This window comes from Pinus tabuliformis, chromosome 6 (assembly GCF_031772625.1).
Source record: "Pinus tabuliformis cultivar Carrire ecotype Pingquan chromosome 6, CPIR1, whole genome shotgun sequence".
Taxonomy (NCBI): Eukaryota; Viridiplantae; Streptophyta; class Pinopsida; order Pinales; family Pinaceae; genus Pinus; species Pinus tabuliformis.
Genome location: NC_142292.1, coordinates 1,682,678,869 through 1,682,698,993, shown reverse-complemented (window position 1 = coordinate 1,682,698,993; position 20,125 = coordinate 1,682,678,869). Strand labels below are relative to the sequence as shown.

Here is a 20,125-nt window from a genome sequence, read left to right as displayed (position 1 = left end):
AGCAGGTGCATTGGTCAGACCGAAAGGTAGCACCACGAACTCGTAATGCCCATACCGCGTTCTGAAAGTTGTCTTAGCGATATCTTCCTCTTTAATTCTAATCTGATGATAACCAGATCGCAGATCGATCTTAGAGAACACCGTTGCCCCCTTCACTTGATCAAAAAGTTCGTCAATCCGGGGCAAAGGATATTTATTTTTGATTGTGAGCTTATTCAGCTGACGATAATCAATACACATCCGAAAAGTTCCATCTTTCTTTTTGACAAATAACATTGGGTCTCCCCAGGGTGATACACTGGGACGGATGTAATTTTTGTCTAGCAGCTCCTACAGTTGCATTTTTTAATTCTGTTAATTCTGGTACGCTCATTCGGTATGGTGCCCGGGACACGGGTGCTACCCCCGAAATCAATTCGATTGTAAAGTCCACATCTCTTTTAGGTGGTAATCCCGGTACTTCCTCTGGAAAAACATCTGCAAATTCTTGCACCACCGGAATGTTGCCCAACATAGCAGTTTTATCCTTCTGATTTGCGTAGCCCACCTGAATAGCATAAATCTGACATTTCTTTTTGATGCATTTAGCTAACTGAGATGCTGTAATGGGTCGAATCCGTACGGGATGCTTGATCCCTTGTAGTTCTTGCTGCTCTCCTAGATCATTTTTATAGTAAATGGTTTTAGTCTTGCAGTTCACTAAGGACCAGTGTTTCTCCAGCCAATCCATCCCAATCAGGATGTCATATGAACCCAAGGGTAGTACGTTCAGATCCACAACTATTGGTTGTCCTGCTACGGTTAAAGAGCAATTATTTATTTTTTCCAAGACCCGTCTCTTGGCTCCTGTAGCTAATTGGACCAACCACGGATTTCTGAATTTTTCAGATTGTAACTTACACTGTTCTACTATCTTTGGGCTAATATAACTTAAAGTAGCTCCTGGATCAATAAGAACAGTTATAGAAAGGTTTGAAATTTTACCTTCAAATTCCACCATAGTCGGCTGGTTTTCCACTTGGCGGTCATCCAAGGCTACGTTAATCCTCGGTACACTACGTGCCACGTCCCCAACGGTCGATGCTTCATGAATTTGGAATATTTGGTCCGTCCCCTTTCGTTGTGGGTAGTTTTTAACATAGTGAGGTCCTCCACAGCCCCAGCATTGAACTGGAGGTCTGGTCATTCCTTCACCTTCTAGCCTAACAGGTTGTTCACTTACTCTAGATTCACTTATTGGCCTAGCTCGGGGTGCACTTTTTGCTACAGTTCTGCTGTTTAATCCTTTACCAGCTCCCTTTCCTCCATTACTGCGACCTCCTTTGTTGTTTCCAACCACCCGACTACTCCTTCTTTCATTCCATTTTTTATTTGAAGCATCCCCCTTCTGTTTATTCTGCTGGTAGCAGATCCTTGCTTTACGAATAGCCTCATCCATGGTCCTAGGATTGTCAAACTCAATCCTCTCTCTTATATATGAAGGTAAGCTACTCACAAACCTTTGTACCTTGGCTTTTTCCTCCTTAATATAAGGTACATAACGTAGCAGAGAAGTAAAGCGATTAATGAACTCGTCCATAGTCTGCTGCCCCAGTCTTAAATCATGGAATTCTCTTGCCTTTTCATCGTAGAAGCGCTCGGTCAGGTATCTTTCTTTGAATTATTTCTGAAACTTCCCCCATGTGATGGTCCGTTCACTTACCCCCTTGACAATCTTGATTTCCTCCCACCACAAGGTTGCCTTACCTTGTAACTAGAAGATAGCCAGTCGCACCTTCAAGTTATGATCATACTCGTACAATTGAAAATATTTGTTCATATTTATTAGCCATGCTTCAGTTGCTTCTTCTTGTTCTCCATCAAAATGTGGGGGTTTAATTTTTCAAAATTCTCCCTGTAGCTCCATTCTTTGACGTTTTGAGGTTTGCTACTCTGGTACATTATCAGAATGATCCTCCTTACCTTCTGAATTTTCAGGTCCAATCTGATAGTCTTGTTCTTCTGTCATCCTCTGCTGTTCCGCGCTAGGATTAGATAAGAGTGGGTTCTGCCTGTCCGACAAACTCTTCAGAATTCTCTCTTGTCCTACTGTCAAACGCGCGTTGTCTTCTCGTAATTGTGCCATCTCATTTTTCAACTCCTGAACAGTTTCCAGTATTGCGAGATTGGTACTTCGTGTTTCCTCACCCAACTGTACCCACAGCTCTGGGTTTTCCCGAGGGTTGCTGCCGACTCCTTGCATTTCACTACTTTTTCCTGGCTTAACTATTAGCTGTTATATTCCTGTATCTCACCCCTAAATAGACAGAAACAACAGTTAATTAATTTATTAACTTTTTATACGCATACATGGTGTAAGCTTCTGCATAGTGAACATGTCATTCTTGAGGCCACAGTGTTGAAACTGGGCTCTGATACCAATTTGTCACACCCTCTATTACATATACATAAAAAAAAAAATTAATGAGCACCCTACAAGTTACTTTTACTACACTATATACTTCATACTTTTATGTATTGTCGCATATTAAACTCAATAATACATTACCCAACACTTTATACTATATAACATTGTAAAACCTATGTGGCTTAGTCCCAACACCTTACCACAGGTCGGTTATATGCTGCCATGATATATATTTTACATGGTGATTTGGTTTATGGCGGTATTTGATTTCACATCTAAAACATAACTCTTCAACCCACCTCAGTACGCGGTGTATTAATTTGGCGCGGGGTTTGGTGGTCCGGTCGCAGCTGTTGCAGGCGCCAAGTCATCCGCTGCCTTTATGAATTCAGTCCACACCATGGCAGGTGGCATGGCTTGCCCACCCGGCCATGTGACACCTCGGGTTCGGGTTTCTCAGCTTCTTCGCCCAGTTTCCCGCTCTACTTCAACGATCAGGATCTAATCCTTAGATCGAAGGGCTGGAAAGAGCCCGAGGGTTTTAGGTTATTCAAAACCCCATCGGAGCAAGCCCAGAACTCATTTGTTCGCAAGTCTTTCCGGTTCCACTTTGGTGCTCAGACACCGGTTCGAAACCTCTAGCGTCATCTTCACACCCTGCCATCCCTCAGGAGGCCGTGGAGTGCTCAGCGTTAAGCCTACACAGGTAATGATCATCTGCTTCTTAATTTATGGTTTGCATTCAGAGTTAAGTTGTTAATCGCTAGAGGTTCATACTGATTTGTTCTCTTTGTTGGCAAAGCGTGCAGATGGGTCTATTCAAACCCCTCCGACAATGTCAAGGTGTTTAACCTCAATGCCTCAGCTCTCTCGGCAGCTACAGGTAAGTTTACACCTCTTATTTTACTTTTCTCCTGCAATTGAGAGCTCAGAAGCTCCTTGACCTTGATATACTCGCATTTATGATTTGTTGCAGTCCGTCGTCCGAATGCTGGTTTTCCTCGCTTCGATTGCTGAGGTATCTCCCAAAGAGGACCCTCACGGTTTATATGTGTTTTGTTATCTGGCTTGAGTCCATGTCCAGCCCTGGTGAAATATAGTCCATGGCGAACCCATGTACTCGATTTCAGTTATCTGTGGATTAAATTTGTTATTGTATAACCGCCCTTTCGGCATATCTGGACATTGGGTCTCTGTACTTAATTTATGACATTGCACAGGGTCTAGCCGTAATGCACAGCCTTGGGTTAGCGAAACCAGACTATATTTTTTGAAATTTTTTCATTTATACATATGTACAATGTTACCCTTCTAAGGTTACACTATCGGGGTGTTATTTTTTTTAATTTGTATATGAAAACGTTGCTCTGTCTGAACCCCCTCTGGGTTGCTTGCGCTTTGAGCAATTTTATTAATATGTTTTGTATACTTAGCAATATTAATATGATGTGCACGGTTTGTTTTTCCTTGTTTACCGTTGATTTCCGCCTCCAGCTATGGATAAGCTGCCCGTCTCAGCGACGGCAGGGCTCTTTGATTTACTTAAGTTTTGTTACAGTTTCGGATAAATCGTTCTGGTATTTCCATGTGACTCTTGTCAATAATAGTTTTGCTATGGATGTTCTCATTTCGGTTTTATCAGTACACCATACTTCTTTCCTCTAAAAATGTTGGAATATACACAGGTATGGAATTCTTCTGTGGTAGCATGCACAGGTTTTCTTGATCTGATATCTCATTTTCCTTTGTCATTCTATATTGAACTGATTCCTCTGCAACTGCAATTGCGAACACTGTTATTTGTTAATATTGGTTGTAACAGAATACGGTATGGCTCCCTATCTCGTACGATTACAGAGTATGTTTATTTTCTTTCTTTGTCTGGAACAGTATGATAGTTCTTCGCATTTCAACAGTTTCCTATAAATAGAAATGGGTTCACCTCCTCCCTGTCGATGTGTTTAGAATCCGAACTATAGCCGGTATTCACTACTTAGGCTCAGAGGTCTCTAATCTTGTTCTTGTTTTGGCACATTACATTAGTAGTTTGTTATATTCTAGGCATTCTGGACTGCTTGTTTTCGTTAACCGCTTTTCTTTACTTGAGACTGCCTCTGCCTCTCTGATTACTTCGTATCATGTCTATTGAATAATAACCTGTCTTTTAATTAAAACTACACCTGTGTAGCTATATTAACAGTATGACAGTATCGAAGGGAATGAAATGCAATTATTATTTGACTATTAGAAGCTCACTGCATATTCCTCATTTTAATTCAACAAAGACTCTGCAGTTTGAAACCGTACCTGGTTCGCCAGAGTCACGAATAGGTACTTAATCCAGTCACCTGTACTTCGATTTTGCTCTTCCACCCAGCCATGAGATCCATCTATCAAACTGGATTCTCCCCCCGAGCCATCTTGCAGGCCTTCAGCCCTCAACAAGATATGTGCACCTTGTGCCTGGTTATCTGGTCCTTACCAGACTTAACCAGTTTTTCTTGTATTTTCTTCTCTTTCCTTCTTTTTGGAAAAGATTTCTCTGTCTGTCCCCACAGCACAGAGCTTCCTCCCACTACCAGGACTTTTCCTGCTTGGGAAGGTAGTTTCAATCAGTTATTACAACTGACTACTTTCTTTGAAATCCTCCTTTAAGAGGCTGCCAGCATTTCAAGGAAATATTTAAATTTCTCAATAAAATAGTTTATCAGAGTTTTGTTTTTTTTAAATAAAACAACAACTACCATACTATCTTTTACCATAGTAAAATTTCATATTTACATCCTCTGGGGTCATTACACTGGGGTTCGCGCCTTTGGTTTTACCGCCTTACTCGACGGTCAGGATGTTTTGATGTTAATCCAAGGGTTGCGCTGCCTCTGCCGTTACCATCATAGATTAACCCTATAACACTAGTTTCTATTCAGTCTTCTCGAGATTTCCGCAAGGCTTGGTGACCATGCTTCAATCCGCTCCACCTCATTGCTGCTAGAGGACCAACTTGAGTTCCTCAGACCGCCAAGCGACCATCCAGAGGCACTATATGCACTTTTTCGATGATTTCCTTGTAAAGTTACATCTGCTATCCTTATATATTTTAAGTTCTTTCACTCCCGGCTTCTATTTCTGTTTAGAAATTTTTCCTGGGTTTGTATAGAACTAATGGATATCATGCTTGTTTGTTTTTGATGGGGCACGGTGCTGCCCAGCCTTCCGAGCTCGCTACTGGAAGAGAAAGGTCTCCTTCCAATTTTACGACTTATTCGACTTCCTTACAGGTGTGTTTCTTCTTTTTCAAACACTCTTAGGGTAGTTGTTCAGGGTTAGTGGTTTTCATTTATGTCTGACAGCAGAGGGGTTTCTCTCCCTCATACCCTAGACGTAGCCCAACGATCCATAACCTTACCCCCTTCCCATTGTTGGTCGCAGATGGCGACAGGAGGCTCACACCTGATCTGCTTTACGCCTCTTCTAATTGCAAATGTATGGGTTCCAGGTGGAGCCCTAACAGTCCAAGTTTCAGGATTGAGAAATGTTAAATCTATGAAGGCCTGTATTCGGCTAATCTGAATAGTTGTAAATTTGACCTTATTATTCAAGAATATATGTATGGGTATAACTTGATGCACATTCTTGTTGGTTTACATTGTCTGAACACAATCTTTTACTTACTTCTTATGATAACAGGATGTTTGTAGCCTTGCGGCTTTTGCTAATTTTTGCATTAGAGTTCCGTCTCTATTCCTATGAATGAAACGTTAGCAATTATGGTTGTGTTCTTTCGGGTAATAACGACCCAGATTTTATATAACTTCTTAACAGTCACTTGCTATCCGTTAATCTGGTTGCACAGTCTTTTATAATGACATAGGACTATGGATATTTGTTTTGGCAAAACCCTCCTCATGGTTTAGGTAAAGAAGATTTATTGGAAAATTCACATGATTTTATTGATAGCAGTTTCAGGCATGATTATGACTTTATGCATTACTATGTATATGTGTTGCGGCTTTTGATCTCGCTCATAACGGCTGTCGAAGATTGGTTCTCTACCAGATAACTCGATTTACAGCTTTGTTTTCTTTTTTTTTTTCGAGATTGTGGATTGCAGAAAGATGTTACCTCACTTTTGTTACTCGTTAAATGTTTAATGTATACTTTTGTTACAGTATTATTGGAAGAAAGTTCTGTACCATGGAAATTTATCGGACTTGAAGGGTTTATTTTTAATTACAGTTTTCCAATTTATCTCTGTCCTTTTGGTATGATGTTATAGTCTGTCTTGTTCTTTCTTTTACCTTACTCGTAACCAAGACTCATTTACATTCTCAGGAACTTAACCATCGTTTTTCCCATACTATGCTTAATACTATTGCTATTCCATTCCGCTACATTATATATATATATATATATATATATATATATATATATATATATATATATATATATATATATATATATATATATATATATGTTCTGACAAGTGTTTTCTCCTAGGGTAGAATACTCAGGGAGCAGGTTACAAGTAGCCCTTATTATTACTGGTTTTACAGTTTTGTCCCCATCCGGTTACAGTGAGACTGAAACTTTTGCGGCTCAGGGATGTTCCCTGCTCAGTGAATTTGTGAGGTTAACCTCAGTACCTAATCTTTGTGCCTGAATCCCCTTGCTCAAGGTATTCTCACCCCACACAGGTTTCTTTTTCCTTTTGCATTTTACAGAGGCAGAAGAACACAGTCTCTATGTTCAGATATCCATTACTCCTCAGTCATTTTCAATGCAGCAATATATAAAGTATTGAGTATATCTCTTTCCAAAAAAAAACAAAACAGATAACTTTGCAGATGTCCAAGGGATTTTCTACTTACCTGGTCCCTGCCGGCAAATGAATTCCTCAGTGGATCACCTGCAATACCTGTTGCATTCTCTGTTTATCCGCCCAACCGTGAGACTCGTCCTTCAAGACCAGAGTCTCCCCCCTAGCTTTCTCTTGCCGGATCACTATCCTCAGCAAGATTGCACTCAGTGCTTGACTATCTGGTCCTTACCAGACTTAGTCTTTTCAATCTTTTCTTTCTTTTTTCTGCCTGTCTCTACAGTGCAGATTTTTGCCACCCCCCTTCCCTTTTCCCTGGAAGCCTTTCCAGTTAGGGAAGGTAGTTGAGTGCAGTTTCAACAACTGATTTTCTTTTCCAACTCCCTCTGAGAAGTCACCAGCATTTCAATAAGTATTTCTTTCTTAATATATTTTAATACACATATAAATAAAAAGGAATACTATTAAAGTTTTAAAAAGTCTTCCAATGTTATACTTAATTCTGTCTTTTCCCACAGTAAAATTCAAAGGTCTACATTCTCTGGGGTCATCACAACAATTCTCCAATAAAAATTGTATTTATATTTTGATAGATTCATAACGAAATAATTTAGTTATTCTAGACATATCTTCGATAAATTTAATGTATGTAATTATTTTTTAAGCTAGATGATTTCTAATAATTAAATTATAAAAGCCAATCTTTAAAAAATAATAAGATACTAAATATATAATTAATTCTAGTTTTTAAATCCAACATTAGAATACAATTTATATAGATTGAGATTACTAGTCTCAAAAATAGTTTTAATAATTTTAATAACTTAAATATTAAATATAAATTATTTTATTTTACTAAAAGAAAAATAATAAATCCACTTTAAACATAAAAAAGGAAAATGTAGACTAAGTTTACAATTCTCCAATAAAAATTGTATTTATATTTGGATAGATTCTTAATGAAATAATTTAGTTATTCTAGACATATATTTGATAAACTTAATGTATGTAATCATTTTTAAGCTAGATGATTTCTAATAATTAAATTATAAAAGTCAAAGTTTTAAAAAATAATAAGTTAGTAAATATATAATTGATTCTAAATTTTAAATCCAACAATAAAATATAATTTATATAGATTGAGATTATTAATATAAAAAATAATTTTAATAATTTAACTATTTAATATAAATTATTTTATTTTACTAAAATAAAAATAATAAATCCACTTTAAACATAAAAAAGGAAAATGTAGATTAAGTTTACAATTCTCCAATAAAAATTGTATTTATATTTTGATAGATTCATAATGAAATAATTTAGTTATTCCAGACATATATTTGATAAATTTAATGTATGTAATTATTTTTAAGCTAGATGATTTCTAATAATTAAACTATAAAAGTCAAAGCCTTAAAAAATAGTAAGATAATAACTATATAATTAATTCTAATTTTTAAATCCAACATTAAAATAGAATTTATATAGATTGAGATTTTTAGTCTCAAAAATAATTTTAATAATTTAAATATTAAATATAAATTATTTTATTTTACTAAAAGAAAAATAATAAATCCACTTTAAACAAAAAAAAAAAAAAATTGTAATTTAAGTTTACAATTTTCCAATAAAAATAGTATTTATATTTTCATAGATTGATAATTAAATAATTTAATTATTCTAGACATATATTTGATAAATTTAATGTATGCCATTATTTTTAAGCTAGATGATTTCTAATAATTAAATTATAAAAGTCAAAGTTTTAAAAAATAATAAGTTACTAAATATATAATTAATTCTAAATTTTAAATCCAGCATTCAATTAGAATTTATATAGATTGAGATTATTAATATCAAAAATAATTTTAATAATTTTAATATTTAATGTAAATTATTTTATTTTACAAAAAGAAAAATAATAAATCAACTTTAAACACAAAAAAAAATGTAGTTTAAGTTTACAATTTTCCAATAAAAATAGTATTTATATTTTGATAGATTCATAATTAAATAATTTAGTTATTCTAGACATATATTTGATAAATTTAATGCATGTAATTTTTTTTAAGCTACATTATTTCTAATAATTAAATTATAAAAGTCAAATTTTTAAAAAATAATAAGTTACTAAATATATAATTAATTCTAATTTTTAAATCCAACATTAAAATAGGATTTAAATAGATTGAGGTTACTAATATGAAAAATAATTTTAATAATTTTAATATTTGATATAAATTATTTTATTTTACTAAAAGAAAAATAATAAATCCACTTTAAACATAAAAAAGGAAAATGTAGATTAAGTTTACAACTCTCCAATAAAAAATGTATTTATATTTAGATAGATTCATAATGAAATAATTTACTTATTCTAAACATGTATTTGATAAATTTAATGTATGTAATCATTTTTAAGCTAGATGATTTCTTATAATAAAATTATAAAAGTCAAAGTTTTAAAAAATAATAAGCTAGTAAATATATAATTGATTCTAAATTTTAAATCCAACATTAAAATACAATTTATATAGATTGAGATTATTAATATCAAAAATAATTTTAATAATTTTAATATTTAATATAAATTATTTTATTTTATTAAAAGAAAAATAATAAATCCATTTAAACATAAAAAAGGAAAATGTAGATTAAGTTTACAATTCTCCAATAAAAATTGTATTTATATTTTGATAGATTCATAATGAAATAATTTAGTTATTCTAAACATATATTCGATAAATTTAATGTATTTAATTATTTGTAAGCTAGATGATTTCTAATAATTAAACTATAAAAGTAAAAGCTTGAAAAAATAATAAGATACTACATATATAATTAATTCTAATTTTTAAATCCAACTTTAAAATAGAATTTATATAGATTGAGATTATTAGTCTCAAAAATAATTTTAATAATTTTAATAATTTAAATAATTTAAATATTAGATATAAATTATTTTATTTTACTAAAAGAAAAATAATAAATCCACTTTAAAGGTTAAAAAAAAAATGTAGTTTAAGTTTACAATTTTCCAATAAAAATAATATTTATATTTTCATAGATTCATAATTAAATAATATTCTAGACATATATTTGATAAATTTAATGTATGCAATTATTTTTGAGCTAGATGATTTCTAGTAATTAAATTATAAAAGTCAAAGTTTTAAAAAATAATAAGTTACTAAATACATAATTAATTCTAAATTTTAAATCCAACATTAAAATATAATATATATAGATTGAGATTATTAATATCAAAAATAATTTTAATAATTTAAAAAATTAATATAAATTATTTTATTTTACTAAAAGAAAAATAATGAATCCACTTTAAACATAAAAAAAGAAAATGTAGTTTAAGTTTACAATTTTAAAATAAAAATAGTATTCATATTTTGATAGATTCATAATTAAATAATTTAGTTATTCTAGACATATATTTGATAAATTTAATGAATTTAATTATTTTTAAGCTACATGATTTCTAATAATTAAATTATAAAAGTCAAAGTTTTAAAAAATAGTAAGTTACTAAATATATAATTAGTTCTAATTTTTAAATCCAACATTAAAATAGGATTTATATAGATTGAGATTATTAATATCAAAAATAATTTTAATAGTTTTAATAATTTAAATATTTAATATAAATTATTTTATTTTACTAAAATAAAAATAATAAATCCACTTTAAACATAAAAAAAGAAAATGTAGATTAAGTTTACACTTTTCTAATAAAAATAGTTTTTACATTTTGATAAATTCATAATTAAATAATTTATTTATTCTAGACATATATTTGTTAAATTTAATGTATGTAATTATTTTTAAGCTAGATGATTTGTAATAATTAAATTATAAAAGTCAAAGTTTTAAAAAGTAATAAGTTACTAGATATATAATTAAATCTAAATTTTAAATCCAACATTAAAATAGAATTTACATAGATTGAAATTATTGATATCAAAAATAATTTTAATAATTTAAATATTTAATATAAATTATTTTATTTTACTAATAGAAAAACGATAAATCAACTTTAAACATAATAAATAAATTAAAAAAAAAAATGTAGTTTAAGTTTACAATTTTCCAATAAAAATAGTATTTATGTTTTCATAGTTCCATAATTAAATAATTTAGTTATTCTAAAGAAATCTGGTAAATTTAATGTATGTAATTATTTTTAAGCTAGATGATTTCTAATTATTAAATTATAAAAGTCAAAGTTTTAAAAAAGACTAAGCTACTAAATATATAATTAATTCTAATTTTTATATCCAACATTAAAATAGAATTTATATAGATTGAGATTATTAATATCAAAAATAATTTTAATAATTTAAATACTTAATATAAATTATTTTAGTTTACTGTAAGAAAAATAGTAAATCCACTCTAAACATAAAAATAGAAAATATAGATTAAGTTTACAATTTTGCAAAAGAAATAATATTTATATTTTGATAGATTCATAATTAAATAATTTAGTTATTCTAGACATATATTTAATAAATTTAATGTATTTAGTTATTTTTAAGCTAGATGATTTCTAATAATTAAGTTATAAAAGTCAAAGTTTTAAAAATAACGAGTTAGTAAATATATAATTAATTCTAATTTTTAAATCCGACATTAAAATAGAATTTATATAGATTGAGATTAGTAATATAAAAATAATTTAAATATTTAATATAAATTATTATATTTTACTAGAAGAGAAATGATAAATCAACTTTAAACATAAAAAAAAAAAAAAAAAAATGTAGTTTAAGTTTACAATTTTCCAATAAAAATAGTATTTATATTTTGATAGATTCATAATTAAATAGTTTAGTTATTCGAGACATATATTTGATAAATTTAATGGCTGTAATTATTTTTAAGCTAGATGATTTCCAATAATTAAATGGTAAAAGTCAAAGTTTTAAAAAATAATAAGTTACTAAATATATAATTAATTCTAATTTTTAAATCCAAGATTAAAATAGAATTTATATAGATTGAGATTATTAATATCAAAAATAAGTTTAATTATTTCAATAATTTAAATATTTAATATAAATTATTTTATTTTACTAAAGCAAAAATAATAAATCCACTTTAAGCATAAAAAAAGAAAATGTAGATTAAGTTTACAATTTTCCAATAAAAATAGTATTTATATTTTGATAGATTCAGAATTAAATAATTTAGTTATTCTAGACATATATTTGATAAATTTAATGTATGTAATTATTTTTAAGCTACATGATTTCTAATAATTAAATTATAAAATTCAAAGTTTTAAAAAATAATAAGTTACTAAATATATAATTAATTCTAATTTTTAAATCCAACATTAAAATAGAATTTATATAGATTGAGATTATTAATATCAAAAATAATTTTAATAGTTTTAATAATTTAAATATTTAATATAAATTATTTTATTTTACTAAAAGAAAAATAATAAATCCACTTTAAACACAAAAAAAAAAAAAATGTAGTTTAAGTTTACAATTTTCCAATAAAAATAGTATTTATATTTTGATAGATTCATAATTAAATTATTTAGTTATTCTAGACATATATTTGATAAATTTAATGTATGTAATTATTTTTAAGCTACTTGATTTCTAATAATTAAATTATAAACGTCAAAGTTTTAAAAAATAATAAGTTACTAAACATATAATTAATTATAATTTTTAAATCCAACATTAAAATAGAATTTATATAGATTGAGATTATTAATATCAAAAATAATTTTAATAATTTTGATAATTTAAATATTTAATATAAATTATTTTATTTTACTAAAAGAAACTTAATAGATCTAGTTTAAACATAAAAAAAAATAAAAATAAAAATTTGTATATATTTAGCTCATGTTTTTTTCAATATTAAAGTGTAAAAAAAAAAAAAATTACTTTTAGAATATTAATAAAATATTAGTATTTTAATGATATTAATAGTAGTTATATTTTTGTTTTTCTTGCTTATTATGGATTGATGATTATTGATAGTTATATCATTCCACCAATTTGTTTATTTCTTGTCAATCATAAATTAAGAAATAATGAATTAAAATATGAATCACTGCTAAATTGTGAAGTGTGAGAAACACATAGTCTTTTGAATTATAAAATGGTCGCATATGGGAAATACATCATTTTTTTCAATATTTTGAAATGGGTGTGAGAAACACATAGTTTTTTGAATTATAAAATGGTTATGAGAAATATATATATATATATATATATATATATATATATATATAGTTTTTTGAAATGGGCGTGATAAATATATGGATGAGATTAAATGAGAACAAAGTAATTTTGAGTAATTTTGAAAACTTGGTGCCTGTGAAGGAAGAGAATGAATCCAAATTAAATAAGGAAATCACCATCATTCATCTTGGACATTAAGGATGTTGTCTTACCAACACAACACAACATAAGGCTATAAAAGGGGGACGTTGTAATACCCCCAAAATATTGTAAATATTTTATTTACCATAGTTAAAAAGAAAAACAAACTAAAGGATGATGGTTATTATCTGTTGTATAAATTAACATTTTTTTATTAGTGAATAAAGATGAGAAATGATATCATGTAACTTCTGAGGACGGAAGTTAATGTTAAAAAAAACAGTTGCAAATCCTAACTACCCCCCTAATCGTGGATGGCTTCCAGGAAAAGGAAGGGAAGGGGGGAAACTGTGCTGTAGAGGATAGACAGTAAGGAAGGGGAAAGATCTTACCATGTCTGGTGATGATCAGATGGTAAGGACGCAGAGCACAAGCAACTTGTCAAAGAGTGATTGTCTTTGAGTGACCCAGGGGGGAGATTTGGTCTCGAAGGACAATCTCATGGTCGGGTGGATGGCTAGCTGCAAAAAGCAGAGGTGACTTATTTATTGGATTTACTTATTGTAAGAAAACCCAGGTATGAATCATTAACTGAGACTGCATCAATACCTAAATTGAAACAGAACAATTTATTTCTATGAGCCTTAGTTTCTTAGGATTATATTCAAATTGGAGATGCAGTGAACCCAATGACTCTATATATTTAGGATCTTTACACTCTGGAAGGGTAATAGTAGGGGAAAGTCGCTAAGATGAGGGTTTATCTCAATGTAGAGTTTAAAAATAACTTTCTCTATTTCCTATACTTATTTTAGATTGGAAAAAGAGACTTGCATTAGCCAACATTTGTGTTATCAAAAATTGTTAGGTAGCAGGCAGAATGATTCTGTGACAGAAGGAGAGTATACAGCTATTTAAAAACAGTACCATGCAATGGGGAACAACCGAAATAAGGTTGTCTGAATTAATAAACTATAATAAAACAATGTGGTAGGAAAACTGTGCACATTACAGACAAACCTGTGAAAAGAGAATCTACTCTTGCTTTAAAATTCATTCACATGCTAATACTGGATGGCACTTGATGCATTCCAAGACTAAACAATTATTAGAAATAAAGCAAACAGAGTATACTACCAAGCATGCATTTCTTAATGTTAACAAAAATAGGGATAGAGCCACTACCGTGCATTGTAGCCATTGACAGAACTGAAGCGCAGTGGGTAGGCTATATCATGAGCAGGGTTTGAGCCTAGAATAGGAAAGACTATAACCTCGACTGGGTCGAAACTGAAAACCCTCTCGTATTGCAACCCTCTAATGTTTAAAAAAATAATAATAATAAAGAAATAAATAGAACATCAGGGCTATCAGGAGAAGATTCAAGGTTGCATTCTGAGAGCAAGGTCACAGAACTTCCCCATTAGCATGTGCATGACAGTGGAAATAGGTCCAAACCCAACTGCTGAACACATAGTGTACCCAAACAAAATATTATGAATTCATATAAATGGTAAATAAATTACATTACAGAGTCAAGCACTAGCCGTGACCGAGGCTCCATGGAAGAGAAACTACATATTAATATCCATCACAGGAAAGTCCGCGGAGCGAACAGTCTAAAGACATAAATTAAATAGAATGATTGTTTCTAATTTTACCACCAAACCCTCACAGTATCACATTTCAACAGTAAGAGAGAATGATGTCGTAGCATAAATAAGCACAGCAATGTTATAAGAAAAACCCAGCACAATGGCTGAGCCATGTAACAAGATCTCAGGCTGGACGCCCAAACTCAATTGCCATAAATTAACAAAGTTATACATGTAAATTAAGGAAACTTGGAGCTCATGCCCTCCACCCAAATCTCAATAGAGTACAAGCCTGGAAGGAATACCCTTCGATGGGTACTGCAGGACCTTTGAATCTATAACTAAAAACTCTTCAGTCGAGGGCCTCGACCGGAAGATATTCATACCTGGAACCCTTGACCACGCATAAGGAGGGTTTCTTAGGCAAGGGATAGGTGCCCAACCTGTATGAAAATCAAGCCAAGAAATGCATAGTTAGGAATCGGTGGTATGAATGCAAGCCGCGGCATAATAGTAGGAGAAAACAACTGCAATTGGACATAGGTCTTACCTGAAGTGAGTTGAGCCACCAAATGTAAGAATAGTTCATTCTGGTGCTACAAGAAGCTCTCAGATACCAAACCAAACCTGCGGGCAACGTGAAGCCATGAATGAGTCAAGATTTCATGCAGTAGAAAGGAGTCGTGCTCAGTTAAGGAAATCAGAACAGAATCTCGACAACGATTGCTTACCTGTAGAAATTGTAGACCCAAATACGCTAGTAATTGAGCCAAGAACTGATAGGTCGGCTCTTAGAGCTGGAATGCATGGACCAAGCTAGAGCAGGCTCCGCAAGGAGCTACCCATCCAAGTGAGCACCATCATCCTAGAACCCGGTAGTATAGGTTGGAAACCGCAAAAATGTTTCCACCGTTGGATGGCGAGGGACGATCCTCACCGTAGATTGAAGCGAGATTACCAAGCGGGCATTGGGACCTAGTCAGTCTGTCAGCCTCGTACAGGATGGGCGGACGATGTTAATGACACCTGTAACCAAGCCATGTGGTGACAGAAAACAAAGGAAAGTTACCATATGTTTCTAATGTTGCGTGGACAAAACATGCATGTCACCCAAGCTGCGAATTAAATGAACTTTATAGCTAGTACATTGAAAACATAAAAATCCAATGTCGCATGCAAATGTGTGCAATTGGTGAATTATTAAGGTTTCCAACCATTGTATGTATTGATGTAAATGTATCGCGTAAATTCCAGTAATGTTAATACCATAAAAAAAAATTATTCGGGTCTTCAGTCATTACAATTGGTATCAGAGCCAAGTTTCAAAAACTGTAGCCTCTGGAGAAAAAGAAAAGAAAAGACAGATAAAAGTGAAATCATTTTATTCCCAGTTCAATTTTATGAGGTTTTTTTTTTTTTTTTTTTTTTTTTCAACAATTAAAACATTAATCCTCCTTCTGTCACTTTTCCTTAAAGTAAAGGAAAAATAGAATGTTACCAAATGAGAAGAGCAGACAGTGTCTCACGTAGATTTACAGCGGGTCAAGGACCTGTAACAGGTCCTGAAAATAACCCAAAATTATGGGTACAACTTGGAGAAGAGGCTCGCAATACAAATCTCGCAATACTAGAGACTGTGTAGGAGTTGAAAAATGAAATGGCCCGACTGCGGGAAGATAATGCAAGGTTAAATCTGGAGCAGGAAAGGATTATGAAGAGCCTATCTGACAAGCAAAACCAGCAACCACTGAATCCCAGCGCTAAGCAGCAAAGGGAGTTTAAGGAGTGAAATCACCATACAGGACCCGATGAGACAGAAGGAAGGGAGGAGGAACGAGAGGAATGATCTGATAATGCTTCCGAGCAACACACCTCAAAAAGGAAATGGATAGAGTTGCAAGGGGAATTCCGTAAGATCAAACTGCCACACTTTGATGGGGAATTGGAGGAAGCAGCTGAGGCATAGTTGATTAATATGAATAAATATTTTCAGCTATATGACTATGATCATAACCTCAAGGCACGGTTGGCCATTTTCCAATTGCATGGAAAAGCCACCTTGTGGTGGAAAGAAGTTAAAAATTGTAAGAGGAGTAAGCGAACAGAATATACTTGGGAAAATTTTCAAAGGTACTTTAAGGAAAGATACTTGACTGAGCGTTTCTATGATGAGAAGGCTAGGGAATTCCATGACTTGTGGTTGGGACAACAAACCATAGATGAATTTATTACTCACTTTACTTCATTACTGCGTTATGTGCCTTATATTCGAGAGGAAAAGGCTAAAGTAAAAGGTTCATCAGTAGTTTACCTTTGAGCATGAGGGAAAGAATCGAGTTTGAAAATCCAAAGACCATGGATGAAGTAATATGTAAAGCCAAGATTTGTTACCAGCAAAGCAAACAAAAGGGAGAAATCCCGGGTAAAAAATGGAATGACAAGAGAAGTAGCAAAATGATTGTAAACAATAAAGGGAATCATGGTAGTGCTAACAAGAGTTTCCTTAAGGGACAGAAAAACGGAAATTTATAGAAGAATTCACTCAGATCAAAGCCTACTGATGAGTCCAGAATTAGCGAAAAACCGGGAAAGATGGATAGTGAAGGGACAACAAGACCTCCGGTGCAATATTGGGGCTGCGGTGGGCCTCATTACATTAAAAACTGCCCTCAATGAAAGGGAACCGAACAGGTTTCCCAGATTCATGAAGCATCTACAGTCGGTGAGGTAGGACGTAGTCTACCAAGGATTAATGCGGCCCTGGAAGATTGTCAGGCGGAGTACCAGTCGACCATAGTGGAATTCGAAGGTAAAATTTCGGACCTTACTGTAACTGTTTTAATTGATCCTGGAGCCACATTAATTTATATTAGTCCTAATATTGTGGAGAATTGTAAATTGGAAGCTGTTAAATTTAAGAACCCATGGTTAGTACGGTTGGCTACAGGGGTAAGGAGACGAGTACTTTCTAAGGTCAATAAATGCCCCTTAAAGATAGCAGGTCAACCAGTGAGGGCAGATTTAAATGTGTTTCCTCTTGGCTCATATGATGTCCTAATTGGTATGGACTGGTTAGAAAAACACTGGTCCATAGTCAACTGTAAAACAAAGACTATCTATTACAAGGATGAGCTTGGAGCAAAGCAATAGATGTAGGGAATTAAGCGACCAGTACAGATTTAGCCAATAACCGCCTCTCAGTTAGCGAAATGCATTAGAAAGGGATGTCAGGTTTATGCCATCCAAGTGGGTTATGCCAACACAAAAAATAGAAAAGCCCTATTGGAAAACATTCCGATGATTCAAGACTTTGCTGTTGTGTTTCCGGAAGAGATTCCCGGGCTGCCACCTAAAAGGGACATAGACTTTACTATTGAATTAATGCGAGGGGCAGCCCCGGTATCCCGAGCACCTTAAAAATGCTGTTATAGGAACTGTTATACAAAAACTACATTCACTCCAGTGTGTCTCCCTAGGGAGCTCTGGTATTGTTTGTTAAGGAAAATGACGGGACCCTTCGCATGTGTATAGATTATCATCAGTTGAATAAATTAACAATCAAAAATAAGTATCCTCTACCCCGGATTGATGAACTTTTCGATCAAGTGAAAGGAGCAACTGTATTTTCCAAGATCGATTTGTGGTCATGGTATCACCAAATTAGGATTAAGGAAGAAGACATAGCTAAAACTACTTTTAGAACAAGGTATGGACATTACGAGTTTGTGGTGCTACCCTTTGGGTTAACTAACACCCCCACGACTTTTATGTGTTTAATGAACATCATATTTCATCAATATTTGGATAGATTTGCGCTAATTTTTAATGATGACATACTGATATATTCCTGAACTATGGAAGAGCACAAGGAGCACCTCAAATTGGTGTTGCAAACCCTCCGAGAACACCAGTTATATGCCAAGTTCAGCAACTGCAACTTTTTTAAGGAAGAAATACAATATTTGGGGCATATAATCACAAAAGAAGGGATCGCGGTGGATCTTGAGAAGATAAGGACAATAATGGAGTGGCCAGTACCTAAGGATGTGGCAGACATCAGATCATTCATGGGATTAGCTGGTTATTATAGATGATTTGTAGAAGGATTCTCAAGAGTAGTGTATCCTATCACTTCCTTACAGAAAAAAGGAAGAGCTTTTAGATGGACCCCAGAATGCCAAAAAAGTTTTGAGCAACTTAAGCATTTGCTCACCGCCGCACCCATTTTAAACATAGTTGATCCCAGCAAAGATTATGTGGTGTGCACTGACGCAAGCAAAGAAGGTGTACGAGGTGTGTTGATACAAGAAGGGAAGGTAATTTCTTACGAGTCCAAGAAACTGAAAGAACATGAGCAGAAATATTATGCTTATGATCTAGAATTGGTAGCCGTCATTCACGCCTTGAAAATGTGGCGACATTACCTTATGGGAAGGAAATTTTTACTATTTACAAACCACCATAGTCTAACCAATTATTTTATCCCACCCACCTTAAATTCTAGGTAAGCACGGTGGGTGGATTTTCTAGGTGGTTTTGATTTCGAGATCAAGCATTTGAAGGGGAAAGAGAACCGGGTGGAAGATGCTTTAAATCGGAAATTACAATGCTTATATGAGATTTCTTCCAGTGAATGGAAAAGCCCCTTTGCAGAGATGACTAAAAGGGCAACAGAGAAAGATACGATATATCAACAAATAAAACAACAAGTACAACACACCACCAGCAAGGAAAAGCAACAAGGTTATACTGTGGATGTTGTTGGAATGTTGTATTACAAGAAAAGGTTGTATGTGCCTAACCAAAACAGCATTAAGAATCTGATTTTGGATGAATTTCATAGAAGTCATTATGTTGGGAACCCGGGGTATCAGAAAATGATCACTTCACTTCGAAAAGAATATTACTGGCCGGGTATGAAGAAGGATGTGGCTAATTATTTGGC

The 20,125-nt window shown here is 32.5% G+C and overlaps 1 long non-coding RNA gene across 2 annotated transcripts; it reads left to right on the top strand.

The window, feature by feature from the left end:
• The first annotated feature begins 5,339 nt into the window (after positions 1-5,339).
• On the top strand, positions 5,340-6,123 carry LOC149265423 (uncharacterized). Of its 2 annotated transcripts, XR_016251278.1 has the most exons (3): positions 5,340-5,474; positions 5,617-5,685; positions 5,837-6,123. It is a non-coding gene; the product is annotated as an uncharacterized LOC149265423 (long non-coding RNA). The 2 variants fall into 2 exon arrangements; XR_016251280.1 differs by lacking the exon at positions 5,340-5,474 and having other exon boundaries at positions 5,518-5,685.
• The last annotated feature ends 14,002 nt before the right edge of the window (positions 6,124-20,125 follow it).